Source organism: Emydura macquarii, unplaced genomic scaffold, assembly GCF_026122565.2.
Source record: "Emydura macquarii macquarii isolate MOO-44397 ecotype Brisbane River unplaced genomic scaffold, CSIRO-AGI_Emac_v2 contig_1644, whole genome shotgun sequence".
Taxonomy (NCBI): domain Eukaryota; kingdom Metazoa; phylum Chordata; order Testudines; family Chelidae; genus Emydura; species Emydura macquarii.
In genome coordinates, this window is record NW_027131781.1 from 27535396 (window position 1) to 27556535 (window position 21140).

A 21140-nucleotide genomic window follows, 5' to 3' on the forward strand; every position below is an offset into this window, starting at 1 on the left:
TGCAAAGAGTATTGCTGAAATGAACCACTCAGCAATTGTAGGCCATTATCTGTTATTAACTCATGTGGGCCCCCACGGTGAGCAAATGCTGCTTCGCACGGTTAGGATTGTACTACTTGATGTGTTGTGCAACAACTCTGTTTAAAAAAATGCAGCTGACTAGCCGTCCACTCATAAGAGGTTATCTTTCCTTTTTAACTCAAATAAATCAACGCCAACCTTGGATCAAGGGCAATTAGCGATTTCTGGTGTCTTCTGTGGATCTTTTTCATTCTGCTACCTTTATTGGCTGCAGGTTTCACTCAGGGACCCCTTCCTCCGATGGCATCTCAGGCTTTCTTCTCGCATTTCTCAATACCTATCTGAGCAGGGTGCTTTATGCTGAATATTTCTGACCTCGGGCCATGTGGTATTATGACACAAGGTCCTTGGTACAGAACTCTTCATTCTGGCTCTACAGTCCCAATACTTTCTTATGCTTGGAGGCACCTGGGCTTTTTCTGTTGCCTGTCCACCTAGGATCACTCTCTCAAGCTGTGGCAAGGTTGGGTTATTTTGTGTTTCTTGGTTGAGCCTGTCAAATTGGGTTTTGGAAACAAGTAACACTTGAGTCATTTTTACTTCAAACTCCTTCTCTTGCAGCTCCTGGCTTTCACTATTGTTAGGTAGCCTTGGAAATGATACAAAACTCCTTTCTGGGCTTGTCATTCACATTTAATGACGACTTTTGCAATTTCATGATCATCATGAAATCTACGTGCTGCTTTGGACTCTGGCTTCCAATGGCTTATGGTCTGCTTTTACCTTGACCAATTTCTGCCCATGAATTTATTCATGAAACGGCTCAGGATCAAACACCATCACCAGCATTTCTTAACCAATCTGAGCACAGATCTGTTGTGTTTCAGTCTGTGCTTTGAAAGAATATACCACTGAGCGACCAACTTGCAGAAGGGCAGACCCCAACCCATGTCAACCAGTGTTAATTTTTTGTTAATCTCAAAATAGTTCAGTTCTGGTGCTTCCGTGAACATTTTTAAAATTCACAATTCACATTTTGCAAGTCACCAACTGCCATTCTGTATTAGCGCCAAGCAGCATTCTGAGTGGAACTCCATGTCATGTTAGAGATGGATTTGCTAACTTATTAACATACCCAGGAATCTTTGGGGATCTTTCCATTTGTATCATTGCCTCTAACGTAAAGCATCCCAGTCCATTAAACACCCCATCACATTTCTTATAAATATCTTCCCCATCCTGATCCGTAGGCAAGATATTATACTCATTGGACCATCTGCACTTGCGGACCGCTCTCCAACCCAACATCCCCGGCATGCCCTGTTCCACTGTTTCAAATGATCCTGGATGCTATCTATCTGTATTCAGACAGGCCAGTTTGGCTTTGCCAAGTGGCCTAATTTTTACCCACAACATGAAATGGTATTTCAATATCAGATGGTCACTAATCGTGTTGTAGACACCTGCGGTGTTTACGTTGCTCTCAGCTTTATTATCCATTCTGAGCCTTACATAGGAGATTCAGTGGATAGTGGACTACCTGGACTCAAGTCCAGGCTCTGCTACTAGTCTGCTGGGTGACCTTGGGCAAGTTACTTCATTGCTCTGTAAAATGGGATAATGATACTGACCCTCTTTGCAAAGCGGTTTGAGATCGACTGATGAAAAGTGCTACATGGGAGCTAGTTATTAGTGTTAACATAGTTCCATGGCACAAACTAATGCTAGAGTGCATGCTGCTGCTCTTGGGTCCAAGGCAGTGGGACCCACTCCTTTGGGTGGTGCACACTCCTGGTGGTAGGTGTGGTGTGGGGTAGAGGTACCCAGGCCCACCCTACTTCACCGTATCCCGACTCAGGGCCCTGGGAAACTGATTCTCCTGTGTTCAGGCTCCATCTCTCTCTGCAACCATCCCATTCCCTGGGTTGTTTCCTACCCACATTTCCAACTTCAGTAGTCTCCCCACATCAGCAAACTCTTCTCTGTCTCCTCAGCGGTCAATTTGGTGTCTGAGGGACCTCAGTGCAGTCAGCCTCTACAGCCTGTGGCTCCAGCAGTTTCCTGGCAGGAGCCTGCAGCACATGTCTTCTCTCCTCCTCCTCCATTAGCCCAGGCTGAGCTGAGCTGCTCCCTCTTATACTGTGGTTCCAGTCTGAGCATGCCCAGCAGGGATGAGGGGATGTGGCTTCCTCGGCCCAGAGCATGGCATTAACCCCCTCTGGCCCAGTGCGGTGCCGCTATCTCCCATCACAGGCTGCTTTTATGGCATGCCTGATCATCCCAGCCCTTGTGCTTTGCATCATGTGGAGATGGCTGCCAGGTTTATGGGGAGCAAACCTGGGCTCTGTTATCTGTTTATTCCTGAATTCTGTTGTTCTGGCTGGTTAGGCATTTTCAGTAGAAGCACGCCAGCCCTTTCCCTATTTGCCTCCTTTTCATTTGGAAAGCACGGTTGTCACTCGTCTTACAAAGTCCAGGCCACTTCTCACAACAACGCTGCTTCTCAGCTATACCACCAATACTTTGTGAGAGATTCTCAGCTGGTGTAAAGTGTCATAGCTCTAGGGAGGATCCCAGGATCTGTCCCAGTGCCTCTCATCCGTCCATTAACTGTTCAAAGTCCCATGATGCGGGCCTGTAATATACTGGTCAATGGTCTCACCCTGGCAGCTGGTTGCCTGTGAAGAGAATATGATTGTCCCAAGGCGACAGATTGGTGCAGCTCCCTGCAGCTGGCATTTTTTAAAGCCTTTGTGTAGCAGTGTGCATCCCCCCCATGTTCCATGCACTGGGGTGCATGGTATGTGTCCTAGGGCCCTGGGCCTGCCCCATGGAGCAGTGGGAGATTCCCCCTCTCTGGTTTTGTTGCAATGCCTGAAATATTTGGAAGTGCTCCCTGCCAGGTTCCTCTCCAGACCAAAGAACTCAGGTAGCTTCATTCGCTCCATTTTAAACCAAATCTTTAGAGCTTGTTTACACAGGGAAATTGCCTGGCATTAAATGAGGATGTTGATATAACAGGCATCACAGCAAAGACATAACAGGCATCATAGCTACTTGGTGGTAACGCCAGGGTATAAAATATATAGAAATGATGGAGTAGGTTGTGCTGGTGGGGGAATGGCACTATATGTGAAAGGCAGCATAAAGTCAACTAAAGTAAAAATCTTAAATGAACCAAATTGTACCATAAATCTCTATGAATAGAACTTCCATGCTTGAATAATAAGAGCACAGCAGTAGGGATATACTACCAACCACTTGAGCAAGATGGTGATGGTGAAATTCTCAGGAGATTTGAGAGGCTACAAAAATTGAAAACTCAGTAATAATGGGGGATTTCAAGTATCTCCATGTTGATGCGGGGATGCAGAGATAAAATTTCCAGACACCATGAATGACTGCTTCTTGGAGCAGCTAGTTCTGAAATGCACAAGGGGAGAGGCAATTCTTGATTTAGTCCTATGTGGTGCGCAGGATCTGATCCAAGAGGTGAATATAAATGAACAGCACAGTAGTAGCAAATATAATGTAATTAAATTTAACATCCCTGGTACCAAAGAAGATACCAAAGAAGCCCACCATGAAGCATTTAAATTCAAAGAAGGGAACAACACAAAAATGAGGAAGCTAGTAAAACAGAATATGAACAATCACAAGGGTAAAATGCCTGCAAACTGCATGGAATTTTTTTTTAAAAAAAAAACCATAATAGAGGCTCAAATTAAATGTATACCTCAAATAAAAAAACAGTAAGAAGGCCAAAAAATGCCACCATGGTTAAGCAACACAGTAAAAGAGGCAGTTAGAGGCAAAAAGGCATCCTTTAAACATCGGAAATCATATTCTATTGAGGAAAATAAAAAGGAACATAAAGTCTGGCAAATCAAGTGTAAAAGTATAATTAGGCAGGCCAAATAAGAATTTGAAGAGCAACTAGCCAAAGACAGAAACTAATAGGAATTTTTTTTAAGTATATCAGAAGCAGGATGCCTGCCGAACAATCAAAGGGGCCACTGGACGATTGTTTCTTTTCCAAGCTGAAGAGTCCCGGTCTTATTAAGTTCTCCTCATATGGAAGCTTTTCCATACCCTAATCATTTTAGTTGCCCTTTTCTGTATCTTTTCCAATTCCAATGTATCATTTTTGAGATGGGGCGACCAGATCTGCACCACGCAATATTCAAGATGTGGGTGTACCAGGGATTTATAAAGAGGCAATACGATATTTTCAGTCTTATTATCTATCCCTTTCCTAATGATTCCCAACAGTCTCTTAGCCTTTTTGACTGCCACTGCACATTGAGTGTATGTTTCCAGAGAACTATCCACAATGACTCTAAGATCTCTTTCTTGAATGGTAAGAGCTAATTTAGACTCCATCATTTTATAAGTATAGTAGGGATTATATTTTCCAATATGTATTACTTTGCATTTATCAACATTTAATTTCATCTGCCATTTTGTTGCCCAGTCACCCAGTTTTGTGAGATCCCATTGTAACTCTTTGCACTCTGCTTTAGACTTAATTATCTCAAGTAGTTTTGTATCATCTGCAAAATTTGCCACCTCATTGTTCACCCCTTTTTCCAGATCATTTATGAATATGTTGAACAGTACTGGTCCCAGTACAGACCCCTGTGGGACACCGCTATTTACCTCTGTCCATTCTGAAAACTGACCATTTATTCCTACCCTTTGTTTGCTATCTTTTAACTAGTTACTGATCCATGAGAGGATTTTCCCTCTTATCCCATGACAGCTTACTTTGCTTAAGAGCCTTTAGTGAGGGACCTTGTCAAGGCTTTTTGAAAATCTAAGTTCACTATAGCCACTGGATCACTCTTGTCCATATGCTTGTTGACCCCCTCAAAGAATTCTAATAGATTGGTGAAACATGATTTTCCTTTGCAAAAACCATGTTGACTCTTCCCCAGCAAATTGTATTAATCTGTGTGTCTGATAATTCTTTTCTTTACTATAGTTTCAACCAATTTACCTGGTACTGAAGTTAGGCTTACTGGCCTGTAATTGCCAGGATCGCCTGTGTAGCCTTTTTAAAAAATTGGCATCACATTAGCTATCCTCCAGTCCTCTGGTACAGAAGCTGATTTAAATGATAAGTTACTTGCCACAGTTAGCAGTTCTGCAATTTCACATTTGAGTTCCTTCAGAACTCTTGGGTGGATACTATCTGGTCCTGGTGACTTATTACTATTTAATTTACCAATTTGTTCCAAAACCTCCTCTATTGACACCTCAATCTGGGTCAGTTCCTCAGATCTGTTACCTAAAAAGAATGGCTCAGATTTGGGAATCTCTCTCACATCCTCAGCTGTAAAGAGTGATGCAAAGAATTCATTTGGTTTCTCCGCAATATCCTTATCTTCCTTGAGTGCTCCTTTAGCATCTCGATCATCCAGTGCCCCCACTGGTTGTTTAGCTGGTTTCCTGCTTCTGATGTGCTTAAAATTTTGTTGTTGTTACTTTTTGAGTTTTTGGCTAGCTGTTCTTCATATTCTTTTTTGGCCTTCCTAATTATATTTTGACACTTCATTTGCCAGAGTTTATGTTCCTTTCTATTTTCCTCAATAGGATTTAATTTCCACTTTTTAAAGGATGCCTTTTTGCCTCCAACTGCTTCTTTTACTTTGTTGTTTAGCCTTGGTGGCCCTTTTTGGTCCTCTTACTATGTTTTTTAATTTGGGATGTACATTTATATTGAGCTTCTATTATGGTGTCTTTAAAAAGTTTCCATTTAGCTTGCAGGGCTTCACTTTTGGCACTGTGCCTTTTAATTTGTGTTTAACTAACTTCCTCATTTTTGTATAGTTTCTGAAATTAAATGCTACTGTGGTGGGCTGCATTGGTGTCCCCTCCTTGGGATGTTAAATCTTATTATGGTATAGTCACTATTACCGAGCGGTTCAGCTATATTCACCTTTTGGTCCAGATCCTGTGCTCCACTTAGAACTAAATCAAGAATTGCTTCTCCTTTTGTGGGTTCCAGGATTGCTGCTCCAAGAAGCAGTCATTTAAAGCGTCAAGAAACTTTATCTCTGTATCCTGTCTGGAGGTGACATTTACCCAGTCAACAAGGGGATAGTTGAGATCCCCCATTATTGTTGCGTTATATATTTTGATAGCCTCTCTAATCTCCCTGAGCATTTCACAGTCACTATCACCATCCTGGTCAGGTGGTTGGCAGTATATCCCTACTGCTGTATTCTTATAATTCAAGCATGGAATTATTATCCATAGAGATTCTATGGCACAGTTTGGTTCATTTAAGATTTTAATTTCATTTGACTTTATGCTTTCTTTCCATATAGTGCCACTCCCCTACTAGCATGACCTATTCTGTCCTTCTGATATATTTTATTCCCTGGTATTACTGTGTCCCATTGATTATTCTCATTCCACCAAGTTTCTGTGATGTCTATTATGTCAATCCTCATTTAATCCGAGGCACTCAAGTTCATCCATTTTAGAATTTTGACTTCTAGCATGTGTCTATCAGCATGTCTGTCATTACGTGATGGCAACCTGTCATGGCCATAGACATAGGGAAGATCTCCCTGGTCCCACTGCAACCTATGACTCAGTGGATGCAGGGCTAACCTGCCTGGATGACATCCCAGCACTACAATAGCCCTGGTTGTCCCCTTCCAGCACAATTCAGAGTGGTGATGGATAACTGCTCCTCATCTATGAAGGCCATCCCTTGTGGGGTCCCTCAGGGATCCATTACTATTTCCGCTTCTCTTCAACATCTACATGGGACTGCTGGGAGAGACGGTGAACCGTCAGGGGCTCAGCTGATGACACAGCTAGAGATCGCATTTACTGCTGAATATCAAAATGCCAACAGGAAATCAGCTCTTGGAAAAAGAGCAGCTGGCTCCAGCTGACCCCAGGCAAGGCCAAGTGGTGCTAGTTGGAAAGGGGAATGCTTCGAGGAGCTGGCCGAGACATTGTCTGTCTCCATCTTCCCTCAAAGGCTCACAGCCCCCATTTGCCAGAGGGGTGCGAAGCCTCAGGGTCCCGCCTGGCTCCTCAGTAACTCTGGTTGACAAGGTAGCATCAGTTTCCCCAAATGCCTTCTTTCCCCTCCAGGAAACATCGCCCCTTCCTCCCAGATGAGGTCCAGGCCCCTGCAATCCAGGCATTTGTCCCCCACCAGGCAGGGCCACTGTAACTCAGTGTGTCTGAAGTTTAAGGCCTTTGGTCTTAATTTGCAAAGCAGTGAATGGCTCAAGCCCCAGCTACACCAAAGACTGAACAGCCGCCTATGAAAGCCCATCAGAATGGCACTCCTCTGCAGCAATGCAGACGACAGCTCAGGGTGAAGTAGGTGGTAGCTGGAGACAAAGCATTCTCTGTCAAGAGGATCGAGTTTTGGGACGATCTTCCAGAGCAGATCATGTGAGTCCAGAGTCTGACTGTCTTTAGGAGACCTAGCAAGGATTTCCCTACTTACTCCTGCCATAAGTGCAGGGGACTGGACTAGATGACTTCTGGAGTCCCCTTCCCGTCCTACGATGCTGCGATTCCCTCTTCAGAAAGCCTTTCCGCCCTACGTAAGGCTAAGATTTTGGCCTGGGTATTTTTAGTGAGTGTCACGGGCAGGACGCAGGCCATAAACAGTAAATCATGGAAGTGAAAGTCCCGCCGCACGGAGCTGAAGCCAGAACTGCGGCTCTGTGGTGCGGGGCTGAATTATGGGAATATTCAGGAAGTCACAGCAGTCTCGCAAAGTCGCAGAATCCATCACCGCCATGATGGACTGGTAACCTTAACTCCTTCTATTCCCTACCCTCTACCAGCCTCACCCGCAAATAAAAATGCCCGGCCCTGAGCAGAGTTCTGACCTCACAAAGAAGGAAGTGCCAGAGACTGCATGAGGTCCGCTAAGGGCGATGCTCTTGCTGTTGATTTGACATGGAAGGTGCTCAGATACTACACCAGTGGACAGCAATATAACACCTTAAGAATAAGATGATAGATAGATGTGGCTGCAGGAGCCAAGGCTCCTGGTTTGGAAATGCTGGGCTGCTCCTGTTGGACCAAGGGAACGTCCTACCTCCACCTGGAAGGCTTCATCCCCACAGGATATGGTGCTGAGGTGGGAGAGACCCAGAAGGGGGCTTAATCAGGGAACAAGGAGAGATGGCTCTGGAAAGTTCCCCCTTCCAAACGCTCGGCCTTTTCCCAGCATGCTTTGGGGGGCTGGCAGTGCCTGCAGTCATGCAGTGCTGTGAAATATTCATCGGCTCGCTCTGCTCAGGACATGAAATTGCTCTAAACGCCTCTGAATATTTCATCCTGTGGGCTGGAGCAGGCTCCTGCCTCACGGGCCTGCTGGGGCGAGGCAGGGGGGATGTTGTTCGCAGGCCAGCGAGGTGGCCTGGCTGGCCCAGCCCCAGGGCAGGGATGGGACAGTCCTGGGCTTCGCTCAATGGCTTCAATGACCAGACGCTGGGAAGTGAAAGACCCGGGTCCAGTTGAACAGCTGTCGCTGTGTCTCTCTCACACACTCCCCTGTCCTCCCTCCCCCTCGGCCCTCCCTTGCTTCGATTCCCCTCTCCAGTCTCTCACGTGCTCCCTTTACTCCATGCTAGCTGTTCGCTGGCGTTTCTCCCACGCTCCATGCTCCCCATCTCGCTAACGCCTTGTGAAAGGAACATTGCTCGCCCATGTTTTCCTAGTGAGCAATTATCCTCATTAAAAGTGCAGGATCTGGAGGACGTGCGGAATATTCCAACCGCCTTCTGGCTGCTGGGAATGCGGGGCCTGCTCCTGCCCCATCGGAGCTCCCCCCAGACGTCCGAGGGGAAGAAGATTGTGGTCTTGCTTCCACATGGCCTCCAGAGGGCACAGGGAAAGCTGAAGAAGCCAGCTGCAGCAGTAATGTATGCAGTAAGCAGAGTTGCTGGACGCACCGCGCACGGGTAAACGTGGAGTCACAGCAGGATCATGAGCCGGACGCAATTGCAGCTCCGTCTGTATCGTATGCACTAAGCAGAGATTCACTTACCAGACACCTGGTCTGCAGGGACTGAGGCTCGCCATGCACGATGCGCGCTGTGAGAGAGCACCGGCAGGGCCTGACAGCTGAGCGCTGGATTTGTTGGGTGGTGGTTTGAGGACTCTGGCCTCTTGCCCTGCTAATGAAATCTCACAGGCTGGTGCTGATCAGATTTACTCAATGACGTTTGTTTGGATCTGGGATGCCTGCTGGATGTGCCGCATAGCGCCACCTGGGGGTTGCCCTGGACAGCCATGGCCTGCAGGGTAACAGGCCCCCAAAGGGTTAATGCTGAGGAATGTCTGCCCCCTGTGCTACACAGAGCCAGTTCCCCCTGCATGTGCTAGACTCTGGCTCTCGCTCGCTCGGGAGGCCCGGCTGCCACGTGGCCTCCCTTTGGCTCTCTGCTGTTGACTATTTAAGGCAAACCTCCTTGCCGGACTTTAAACAAAGCCCAGCTCCTCTCGGTCTCCCTCGTTTTAAATAACTCGCCTGGAGTAAACATTGCGAGGCACGAGCCTATAAATCAGGCATTCCCAGGACCTGCCCGGCACACTCAGCAGCTCTCGCGCGCTTCCCGGAAGGGATGAGAGGACCTGGCGGGGGGGAAGGGAATGAGTTCCCATGGCTTCATGGGCCAGAGGAGTTGGGTTGCGGCCATCGCGGTAGAAATAACACAATTAGGCTGCAAAGCAGTTTTCATTACAGCCCCTGCTATCTCTTGACATTCCCTGCTGTGACTGGACGTTTCCAGCCACGGTCCCTGCCTGACGACAAATTATTCTTGGCCAGTTTGGGATTTGGAGGGAGTCAGAATCTGCTTGCTTCAAAAATAATCGCAATGCCTTTGTTCCCTGGCAGGGATCATTCCAAGATGGCTGCCCTGCGAAATGGCACCCTCAGCACGGCAGGGTGCTCTGGGGAGGAGTCCCGGTTCTGGTAACCCTGATTCAAATACAGAGGTTCCTATGACAAAGCAATGGCACTGAACGTGCCCTGCAAAAACGGCTTTGGGTTTGCACTCAGATGAGCACATGCAGCTAGCTGGGCTGGGAATGTCACTAACATGCAGTTTCCACTAGCAGAGCTGGGATTTGGGATTTGATGCACCAGCTTCCACACATTGTTGACTGGAGCCTCTTCTCCCCTTCGCTTCCTTTGAAAAGAAACCCTAGGAAAGGAAATGCCAAAATTGACGTCCGTGCAACATCAAGACTGCACAAAAGTGTGGGCAGTAGAGTTAAGCTTGTTCACTCAACTTCCACTCTGCTGCTGCGCTGAACTGTGTGAAGACACAAGATTTATAGCCACAGTTACATGTTGGTTTAGGAAAAACTCCTACAGAGAAATACCCAACTCTGAAAATGTCTAACACATTGAGAGAATTGAAGATTCAGCTACCTGATATTTTGGATTTGAGAGACATATCTGAATTTCACATCATCTGAAATTCAGGTAACAGGGACTTGGAAATTTAGAGTTTACCGATATCTAAACTTGGTGTTTATATACTGTAGTCATAAATAAATATTATATTATATTCAGAACTGGCAGCACCATCTACAATTAAAGTTCCCCAATAGTTTCCATTGTAAGACCCTGTTTTCATCTGCTTATAACTCAAGCTATGTGAATAACAGATTTTTGTTGGTTTGTTTGGCAATGTTGAAAAATTGGGAAAATAATTTTTTGGGTCAAACTGAAAATGAAATTTTTCAAAAGTTTCAGTGAATCCAAAGGTAAAAATAAATAAATAAAATGATTTCAAGTTAAATTAAATATTTTGCTTCAGTTTTGACCATTTAAAAATATTTTGATTGTTTTTTAACATAAAATTATAGAAAATTTTGAAACAAAATGTTATTTCGCACTGAAAAATCAAAACCTTTTTTGAAAATATGGGGAAAAAGTTTTAATTTTTGGAATTTTTTAAAAGCTTTTTTTTTTTTAATTGAAACAATTCTCAAAATGTTTTCAATGTCACCGGATCTGTATTTTTTGCTGAAAAAGTTTCAGGTGAAAAATTTTGCCCAGCTCTATTTATAACTTTGTCAAACTTTAACCATTTGGGATGAATGTTTCCATGCCAGGTGTCTGCCTCAGGCTGAATATTTTTGGAAAGTTTCAGTTTAAACAGTTTAGGCATTTTCAAGAATAAGATTAGAAAAAAACATGTTTTGGCTTAAAGAAGGGACCTGACATTTTTCAGGAGGGTCGCCCTGGTGCAAGGGATGTGTCTTTTGCTGTTCATGTGAAAAACCACCAAAATCTGGCCAAGTAATATCCTTTGAAAAATCTCATTTTGCACATGCTCAGTAGAGACTTTTAGAGATGGTCAGCTAAATTCTTGGAAGATTCCATTTGCACTGAGCATGCTTCTACCCAGGGCTGCAGCAGGATTTTCCCTACAATTGCTCTTCCTGGCTGCTTCAGGCCGCTGTGGTGCAGGGCATCAGAGCTGAGGGCAGGCAGTCTGCTCAGCGTCCCCACTGCTGGTGCCTAGCTGATGTGGAGGAGGAAGCAGCCTCCATGGAATGCAGATGAGATAAAATTTGGACAGGCGTGGGAGAGGGAGGCAGTGGATTGGGACAAGGAGCCTATGGGGGGAGACTGCGGTTGGGGACAGGGAGAAACTGAGACTCAATCTGGCAGGATTGGCAGGGGAAAATGGGCACCGAATGAGGCAAAGATTCTGTGGGGAAAAAATGTGATCATGTAATTACAGATTGTATCATAATGCATACGTGCAAGGGGAATGAATTAATGTTTCACAGGCTACCTGAATTCTGACATCTCCTAAAGTTGCTTGACTTTGCAATGTGAACGTTCTTTTCACGTTGTTTTGGATGTAATATTGCATGTGATGAGAAATAGTGTGTAAGGTCATTAAAGACTTGTGCAGTGCCGACACAACAGGAGGCAGACTTAAGGTTACACTTTCAATCCTTCCTTGACCTTTGTGTAGTTATGGTAACCGTGCAGCCTCACTCCATCTTTTATTTTCAACATCTATTCTTCTCTAGCTATCTAATCTCTGTCTCTACAGATGGGTAAGACAAAGAATATGGACAGTTATATACAGCATCTGGTAAGAGATGGGAAGCAGGAGCCTGTAAGCAGAACCTTGTAGTGGGGAAAATGCCAAAGAAACCCACCACAGTAGCATTTAACTTCAAAAAGGAACTACACAAAAACGAGGCAGCTAGTTAAATGGAAATGAAAAGGAACAGTCACAAGGGTGAAATGCCTGCAAACTGCATGAAAACTATTAAAAAACCCCATAATAGAGGCTCAAACTAAATGTATACTCCAAATTTTAAAAAACAGTAAGAGGACCAAAAGGAATCCCTCCCCCCCATTTAAACAGCGGAGTAAAAGAGGCGGTTAGAGACAAATCCTACTGAGTAAAATAGAAAGGAACATATGCTCTGACAAGTCAAGTGTAAAAGTACTACTAGGCAAGCCAAGAAAGAATTTGGAGAGCAACTAGCTAATGACACTAAACTAACAGCATTTTTTTAAGTACATCAGAAACAGGAAGCCTGCCAAACAATCAGAGGGGCCAGTGGATGATCAACGTGCTAACAGAAGACAAGACCGTTGTCGAGAAGATAAATGAATTCTTTTATCTTTTATCTTGGATCTTGGATCTTTATTCTTGTGTCGGTCTTCGCTTCAGAGGACGTGGGGGAGAGCCCTATATGTGAGTCATTCTGTTTAGGTGACAAATCAGAGACCTGTCCCAGATTGAGGTGTCAATAGAGGAGGTTTTGGAACAAAATGAGAAATTAAACAGTAATAAGTCACCAGGACCAGATGCCATTCACCTAAGAGGCCTGAAGGAACTAAAATATGAAATTGCAGAACTATTAACTGGTATGTAACCTATCACTTAAATCAGCCTCTGTACCAGATGACTAGATGGTAACTAATATAATTTTTTTAAAGGGCTCCAAAAGTGATCCTGGTGATTACAGGCCGGTAAGCCTAACTTCAGTACCAGGCAAATTGGTTGGAACTATAGTAAAGAACAGAATGATCAGACACACAGATGAACATGATTTGTTGGGGAAGAGTCAACAAGGTCTTTGTAAAGGGAAATCATGGCTCACCAATCTATCATAATTCTTTGAGTGTGTCCACAAGCATGTGGACAAGGGTGATCCATTGACACAGTGCACTTGGACTTTCAGAAAGCCTTTGTCAAGGTCCCTAACCTTAACCCTAACCTATACCCATCATAAGCAAATAAGCAGTCATATGATGGGGAAAGTTCCTCTCACGGATCAATAACTGGTTAAAAGGAAACATACGGTAGGAATAATCGGTCAGTTTTCACCATGGAGAGAAGTAAATAGCTGGGTCCCCCAAAGACCTGTTCTGGGACCTGTGCTGTTTAATGTACTCATAAATGATCTGGAAAAGGGGGTGAACAATGAGTAAAAGTTGCACAAGCGGTGCTGGTGCCCTGGGGAGGTGAGTCCCTTCCCGTCTGGTTGCCATTCACACCTCTGTGCCTCTCGCTTCCCCCACTGGCTTGCTCCTCTGCCCTCTCCTCTCTTCTCCGGACTGTGCGTCTCTCTTCCCCTCGACCCTCCTCCTCTCTTAGCATCTCCACAGGCTGTGGTGCCTCCTGGCCCTTCTCCGACACATGAGGTCCTGAGCCCCCATCCTCTCTCATTTGTGGGGGATGCCTTCCCATCCGCACAGCCCCAGAGCTGGCAGTTGCAATGGAGGTGCCAGTGTGGGTCGGTCACAGGTGTTTCCCCCCCCCATGGTATCCAGCCTTACTCAGAGCAGGCCCAGTTGACACACTGGTGTAGACACCTGAGTCCCATTTACACTAGCTTTCAGCCACCGCTGCCCCCGGGGAGCTGTGCTGGCTAGTGCCACACTGGGGTGGGGTGGGGTGGGGTGAGGGTGTCCCAGCCTAACCTGCGCTAATCTGCCTTTGCTCTAATACATCCACCTTGGGCCCATCTTCTGCTTCCCTCTCTCTGTTCCTCTCAGTGTGTTTTTCGTCCCTCCTCTTTCCTTTCAAAGGCAAACACGGGATCGATAGAGCAGCCTCTTCCAGGGCGATGCTTCATTTAGCTCTCATCTCCCCCTCACCCCCCATTTGCTAATCCCTCTTGTTATCCACATGACTGAGGGGCAGCATTCAAAGTTCACAAGGATACGGCGGGTGTTGGTTACAGATCGGATTGCATTCAGCACGGGGGTGGGGGGGGGGGGGAGGCATGCTCAGAGTCTGCTCACACCCTGCAGCCCAGACGACTTCAGAGCGGAGCCAGTGGGACAGGGCGCCGGGGGGAGGGCAGTGGGGGGAACCAGGGGCTGGGGCACAAGAGTGCGCAGGCTGCCCTCCGTCGGGTGTGGGATGAGAGCTGCATGGTACCCCAGGCCGTGTGACCAGCAGAGAACCCCCGCAGTGCCCACAGGCATAATTGGAGGCCACTCTCAATTATGCCAGGGATCAGGGTGCAAGGTCCTTGAACCGAGGAGCCACAGCGGGATCCTTTGCAATCCCTGGTGCCCGAGCAGCTGAGGGATGATTTTGAACCTGTCAGTGGGGGCCTGTTTCTTCACTGCCTTGCGAGTGGGTGCGAACCTCCCTCCACGCCCCGCTCGGCAGTAGAGTAAAGGATTGCACAAGGAGCCAGCCAAAGGGACCCGGCCCTGCCTTTATAAGCCATCAATAACAGGAGGAGGGAGCAGTGAAGAGTCACGGGGAGGGAGATAAGAAAAGCAAGGCACTGATGAGATGCTGGAGGCTGTTCCAGGATGGTGAGGGCTGCAAAAGAGAAAGCTTTTGTACTCATGTTGGCCAGGCTGATCTCACGCTGCACAGCTCCATCTCTCACTGGCAGCTGCTTTGACGTGTCAATCCACCTTTGTAAATCAAACCCTTTCTTTTCTGGTCATAAGAACATAAGAACGGCCACACTGGGTCAGACCCATGGTCCATCTAGCCCTGCAGCCTGTCTGCCGACAGGGACCAATTCCAGGGGCTTCAGAGGGAATGAATAGAACAGGTCATCATGCAGTGATCCATCCAGTTCATGGAACTGCTGGCGCTCAGTCTATTGCAGCATTGACAGCAGCAAGTGCTCAGAAATCATGAGTCAGATTCCAAAAATCATGAGCTTGGTTTAAAAATTGTGGAGTTGGGTTTTTTCCCCCTCCTTTTGAGCCTTTGGGTCATGCTCAGATCACATTTCCGGGCTTTTCTCCAACCACAAAGACTAAAAATGTACTTCTTTAAAAAAAGGAAAGCTGATTTTTTATAAAATCACATGTCTCCAGGAGCTGGGGTTTGAAGAAAAACATGGAGTACTGCAAGGCTCACACTAAAAACACAAGAATTGGCAGCGCTGCTGGTGGCTGATTTTAGCATGACAGTTTCCCAGAATCATTTTTGTTGGTGGTTGTATTTTCATTAATATTCCCATGCGCTTTCCCCCATTATTGTGATTACAGATGGCTCACATCTGCTGGTTTTCAGTTTCTAATAAATGTGTTAATTTCACTTTTCCAAATACAAAAAGAAATGGGCTCACAGATGTTTTGGTGAGTACGCAGGGCAAGCAGGGAAAATAATAAATCAATTTAGCCCCTAAGAGGTGTATCCTCCTGAACAGAAGCTGCCAGTTGTCGCAAACTCCAGCAAATCACCAGATTCTTTTCTCTTGTGCCCCAAACCCATTTGCAACCAGGTCTTGAGAGGTACATGTCTAGTGAAGCCACTTGTTGTAACTGAAGGCGGCTGTTCCTTTAAATGCTGCTTTGAAGCCAAGCTGAAAAGTGTTACTGCAGCTCTGGTGCTTGTGCCTCAGACCACCCAGCCATCCTCCGCTGAATTCCTGCTCCGGCAGCCTTGTTATTAGCAGCTTCCATCTGATAACACAAGCTCCCCTTCAGCTTATGGCACTTTGCAGTGACAGAGTGAAGCTGATGGTCTCCAGATCCTCCCCCACAGGCTCTTTGAGCTCCCGTTGGCTGCAGGAGAAAGGCATGTTGCCGGCAGGTCATAGCCTTAAAGGGTCAGTCCTCAGCTCCCCCCCTTCTGGGCTCTCTTCAATGCTTTTCAAAAGGCCGGTAAAAAACTGCCACCCCAAAGGCTGTGCCGGGGAGAGGAACCCCGGCATGTAGTCACACTTCTAACAGCCAGGCCTTGAAACACACGTGTGACCAGCTCTGGTGGCTGGTGCTATCACCTGCAGAGAACAGCCATTGTGCCCAGGGGGTGACTTGGTGCCATTACCCCCATTTCACAGATGAGGGAGCTGAGGTGACAGAGGGGAAGAGACTTGACCAAGGGCACATGCAGAGCCGATGGCATTGCTGGGACTTGAACCAGGAGTCCTGGCACCGCAGTGCCTATTTTAACCCATAGCCTCCTGCCCACACTGAGGAGAGAAGAGAGCCTGGTGTGCATGCCGCAATGGGGCGAGGTAGTTACTTCTCACTGATGTGATGGAAGGAGTGAGTGTTTGGGACTAGGAAGGTCTGAGTCCCCTCCAATGATCTAGGTCAGGACCCCCCTCCCCAAATAATTTCCCATGGGAACATCCAGACAGCCACCCACCTGGCTGGAGTCTAGCAGGGAGTGGAGGAGACCAAACACCCCCCAGCCCAGCACCAGGTGTGAACATCTCTCCAGAGTGGTTCCGGGACTGATCGCAAAGGCCATGGCATTCCAGGATTGAGGAACATCAGCACAGCCGCGTGTGGGGAGCCCCAGGCTGCGATAGCAGGGGTGGAAAGGTCAGGACTGAGGGGTGTCAGCAGGGCTGTGTTTAAGGGAAGTTTTGCAAAGCACTGTCTCATGTTCTGTCCGTCACCCACAGTTCCACGAACACCAGAAATGTGTAGAAACAGTTCAAGTAGAACAACTGAAGTGCCCAGACTATACAAGAAACATTGAGCTTTTCCTGGTCCTGCCTGGGCCAGATATTTACATCTCTTCCCTGAGTAGCCGGAAGGAGCTCTCTTCACTAGCCTTCAGTCACCGCCTGGCCTTTGTTAAATCCCTTGTGAACATCTGTGGCCCCATCTACACAGCAATGTCACACAAGTCAGGCTCGAGTGCTTTGAAGCCATCGTCTGGAATGGTTGTAGCTAGATTGGCTGTTCTAGCAGCCAGCCCCCAACCCGGGTCCTGGCACACACGTGTGTGTCAGCCACGTAGGCTTCTCTGCTCTTACTCTGCTCCACGTGGCAGTTTGAAAATGTAGACACTTGAACAGGTGTGTATGGGCCTGTGCGTTGTGGGAACTTTAGGCGATTATCCCGTAATCTTTAAACAGATGGTGCCAGGAGCAAGGAATTGTGGGTGTTTCCATAGCTCACCCCTCTGTTGTCACCTAGTAATGCCAGTCCCAGACTCCACTGGCGAAGACAATTCAGGATGTGGTATCCTCTGGCTTTGCAAGTGCGTTGCTTTAACCCTTTGGCAGCAGGGAGGCTGCTGCAAATCAGGAGACAGCAGGACTCTGTCGCAGACATCCCCGGGCACTGGCATTTCTGATCTGCGCCGTAAGGAGATGAACACCGAGGCTGCGTGTTCCCTGTGGCTGGGCCAGGATAGCAGTAGGAAGCTGGACTAACTGGGAACAGCTGGTTAACTTCTCCGTGAGTGAGGTCTGTGGGCAAGCTGCAGTTGGTGGACATGGGTATGGGCGTTGCTTTATGGCAGTTGACGGCCAATGCCCCCTGGCACATTTGTGTGGTACGAAGAATGGCACGATTGGCTGGGGGAGGGGGTTACTGTGTTGGAAGCATGCCCAGTTTACTGCCACAGATGGCAGCTATTAACCATGTCCTTGAGGTAACGGAGGGGAGTGAGCATGGGGGCAGTTTTGCTGACACCTGGGATACCACGGATGGCACCCATGTATCTCCACGTCTCATAAAATTGCAGCCCCAAATGTTTTATCAGTAGGGCCCCACTGCTGGTTCATTGATACTAATGCTGTGAGAATTTGTCAGAATTCGGGGGGGGAAGAGGAGCAGCTTTCCCTGCCTCCCACTAGAGAAAGGAACGCGTCGCTATTACTGCCTTGTCTCTGGGGGATCCTACCTGACCCTGGCTCCTGGGTAACATCATGGTGGGAACCAGGTGACTTCAGCTATCATCTCAGCAGGTGCTGAGTGGTGGCGGCCGGAGGAGCTCCTTGGGGACTGATGGGGAGGTAGAGTGTTGAGTGAGGTTCAGCAGCTATGGCATGAAAGAAGTCTCCGAGGTGATTCCTGTGTGCTGCACATCTCTGAGCACAGAGACGAGTGTTTTTCAGAGGGTGGGCAAATGTCAATGCAACTCGGCAGCCTGACATCCCTGCTCCGAGGAAGGGCATGTGGATGCCAGTACCTGGCTACTGCTGTGGCAGGGGAGGGAGATGCAGTGAAAACACCTCCGGATTGAACTCTTCTCAAGCGCCTTCGCTAGTGCAACTTCTACTTGACATACAGCTTTTTCCAATGCTAGGGTAGCAAAGGAATTGCAGCTCACGCCTATAGATCATTTTGATCAGTACTGTGTTTCACATGGCAAGCTAAATCAAAGACAACAGGAGCAAGGTTGGGTACCAACGGAATTCCCATTCTGATTGCAAAATACTGATCCTTCCACCCACCAAGAAGTGCCTCTGAATCGCCCTGCGGGTTTGGTGTGACACCTGTCATTCGTTCCTTTCCACCAAGTTCAGCGATTGTTGTTCATAGCTGGTCACTGGCTGGGCCGGCCTCTCATTTGTACGTTTAGGGAGGAGGGTAGCAGGATGAGGTGCGTCCCGTGAAAGATGTTGCTTAGGTGAGCCCTGTTTGGCATGGCCAGGAAGAACTCTAAGGAGCAAGCTGTTTTAGAGCACAAAGAGCGAGGCTGAAGTTGCTGTAATCTCAGGCCATGTCTACACTATAAAATGAAGTTGACCTACCTTACGGCAGCGTACAGTCACCAGAGTCATTACATCGCTTGTGCATGTTTGCACTTTGTTCCTTGTGTTGGCATTGCGCGTACCCAACAGGAGTGCTTGTACCGACTGAACTGTCCGTGTGGGTCGTTGTGGGACAGCTTCTGAAAGCCAGCAATGGTTGATGTAAGCTCTACACTGACACTACATCGACCGAACTACATTGACATTGACTCTGTGCCTCTCGTGGGGGTGGAGTTATTAAGTCGGGGTAGCAGGCGAGTTACCTTGGTGGCAGTGACATTTTAGTGTAGACACTTACAGAGTTAGGTCGAAGTATGCTGCTTTGTGTCGACCTAACTCTGTAGCATAGACCAGGGCTCGGACGTGGAGATTCCAGACTCAGTTGTCCATGGCTATGCCTGTCTCTATCTGCATTAAAGACCTTTGTGTGTTTCATAAATGGCTCCAACTCAGTTCTGAAACGACCCTCTCCAGTGGCACAAGTTGCAGTCCCAGGTCTGAGTACTGCCCTGTCTGAGCCTGGGCATGCAAACAGCTGGGAAGAACGTACATACAAGCAATCCAGATGGAGATGGAAGAAACCTCATGCAAATCTCTGCCAAAGTCACCCAGCCAGTCAGCACCTTGCCCATTTCAACTAACTCCCCAAGATCACCCAACTATCTACCACCCTCTGGCCCTTTGCCTGGGCAACCTCACCCTGCTATCAACCTTCCCCTATAAACTAGTGCAAATACACTTCATAATGCTTCTGGCTGTAGGATTTGTAGTAGATGCATGTAGTAAATAACACCAGTGTGGTCACCATGTAGTTAATATGCCAGAATAATAAAAATTAAATGGCAAAATGTGATAGTTGCCCAAATAAATCTGGCATTAAGAACAGCTTCTGGTTATATGAATTAGTGGTAATTACATGGAATACAAATGAGAACTCTGCTGTAACGCCTCTATGGTCAATGCACCTGAATTATGAAGTGTATCCAACAGTGCTATAGTAGTCTGAAGTCAAGGTCCATACACTACAGTGTGAGAAGCCAGACGGTGGCTCTCTGGGTCACTGCTGTAGAATTCTGTGGCTCAGCTCTTCTCAGATTTCAAGACCTACCATGACACAGCTAAAGACACCAATGAACAGGCTGTCGCCACTCCACAATTTCAGTTTGTGAGACTGCATTCTTACTCGACCTTATTCCCCAAACCCACCTGCCTTCCCCAACTGCAGCCCGCTTGCCACCAGCGCGGCATGCCCCGCAGCCTGAGAACTGTTGCTGTAGGTTATTTTCAGAGAATTAGAAATGAGGGCCATTTCCATTTGTTTTAAATCAAGTCCTATGTCGCTCATTTCCTAAAAGAGCTTTTCAGGCAACAGCCAAAGAGCTGCAGTGGAGACCAAAGCAACTGCTTCATCTCACAGACTAACACGCTGCAAAGCATCTCTCCTGACCATGGAGAGTCTCTCAGGCCGGGGAACACAAGACGAGCTGCAACTGCAACCTAACAGAGGGGGGCATTGAGGCCGGCTAGTCCTGCTGCTGTTGATCCCTAAACAATCATTTCACAAAGCTGAAGTCTGGAGCCTTGTGAATTTCTCCTTTGCAAACCCAGCCCCCTCACAGCCCGGGGGATCAGGGAAACCCTGGCTGCTATTTTTGGCTGGAAGCAAATTTAGTATAGGATTTGAAATGTCTTCATAACCGGCAGGTGAGGAACGTCCCCAGCCCCTGGGCTGCAGGCAGTGCTGCCAGGAGCTGCTCTGAAATGCCCATAAAAGAAGATTTGCAGTGATCCGATGCATCTGGAGCAAACATTTCCATACACCTCCAAGACCCTTGTCTTTCTCTGTTAGCTTCAGATCATCCTCCCAAGGGAGGGCAGAGCCAGGGAAAACGGGCAGTGATGTGCAGATGGGCAATTAAAGATTGAAAACATACACTGATGTTCTCGGAATATATATGCTGGGAATGTTAGACGAGCCCTGATGTTCCAGAGCCCTGCCCAGCCACAGGGTCACATTGTCTAGTGTCCAGAATCCTGCGGGCCCCTCCCCAGTCCCAGTGGTGCATCATGTGTTACCCAGAATGCCATGGGACCCTGCCTCAGCACCAAACCATCTGTCACCCTGAACCCCTGGCCCCACATCCCGTTCTCTGTTC